Raw genomic sequence first — 1,282 nt, forward strand, 5'->3', positions numbered from 1 at the left:
ATTGATAAAGGGGGTGATGCTCTATTTGTACCCATGACCAGAGGGATGGGGTCACCTGGGGACTGCTGTCTCCGGTTTGGGTTTTTAATAGGGATGGACAGATAATCAGCTCGGCTGATAATTTGCTGATTATCTGCCAGGCCAGTTATCGGCACAGGCCATTATCAGCCCAAATGATTATCGGTCTATCCCTACAGAGCACCCAGTGGGATTAGCGGCCGATGCCGATTATCTGCCCAACTGATTATTGGTCTATCCCTAGTTTTTAACTCTCAACAAGGTGTTATGCGATCTCCTTGTTTTTGACCTGTTACCTCCAGGAGTGGGGAATAGTTGGGTATGATGTGCTGTAAGGTTGTTGGAGCAAGGATCCCCCCCCCCCCCCCACTGCTTCCGCCACCCCCCAAGCCTGTACTGCTGGAATTGGTGCGTGACTGGCACCAGTGGCACCATTTCTTTTGGTATGATGACCTTGAACCCAGGGGGTGGTGCTTGAGGATGCTGCCAACTTATCTACCAGTGTCTGGTCTTCTGTGGCCAATTCATGGAGCCTCATCATCCGGTCTGCAATAACAACTGCACTCCTTCAGTATACCGGGAACTAGAGTCACCTGACCCAAAATGTAACGTATCCGATGACCAAATCTCGACAGGAGTCTTGGTGCTCTCTGGCAGTTTTGTATCATGAGATGAACATTACCATCATGTAAAGGAAGTCAGCAACACAGTTAGTCCCCAAGTACAGTGACAAGAGACCTTTTTGTCTCGTGTGTCGAACCCCACAAAAAGGAATAATGTACAGTCTCTAAAACTGCCAACGATCTAAGATGCAGTTTCGTCTCATGGCCCATTTACCAGGATACTGAAATCGTGTTTTCATCATGGTCTTTTGGTGTGTGCATGAAGTTGCTCTTACAGTACCGTTTGTATGCCTGTAGATTGTCATCTCTGGTGCAACATTCATCTGCTCCGGCTGCATAATAATCCCAGGTGGCCTTTTGAGAGGTGCTCTTTAGCGTACTCCTCAAAGTCAGTCAGGCAAACCATTGCCATCTCAACACACTGACCTCTCCTCTCTGTGTAGAAAGACAACTCATCTGTATGAACATGGACATTTCTTGGTCTAAACAGTTAACAGTATGAAAAGTAAATAATCAACAATCAGGATCGTGCATCAAGCCTTCCAGAAACTACATAATGGTACAATTCAATCATGCCTTATCAATGTAACGCAGTCCTGTATCAATGTAATACAGATGCTTATTACATAAGAAATGCAGTA

General features: G+C 45.9%; 1 pseudogene; it reads right to left on the reverse strand.

Moving 5' to 3' along the window:
• The window catches only part of LOC117524323, a 19,635-nt pseudogene extending 18,582 nt beyond the window's left edge, over window positions 1-1,053 (reverse strand).
• Window positions 1,054-1,282: the final 229 nt, after the last annotated feature.

Source organism: Thalassophryne amazonica, chromosome 14, assembly GCF_902500255.1.
Source record: "Thalassophryne amazonica chromosome 14, fThaAma1.1, whole genome shotgun sequence".
NCBI lineage: Eukaryota > Metazoa > Chordata > Actinopteri > Batrachoidiformes > Batrachoididae > Thalassophryne > Thalassophryne amazonica.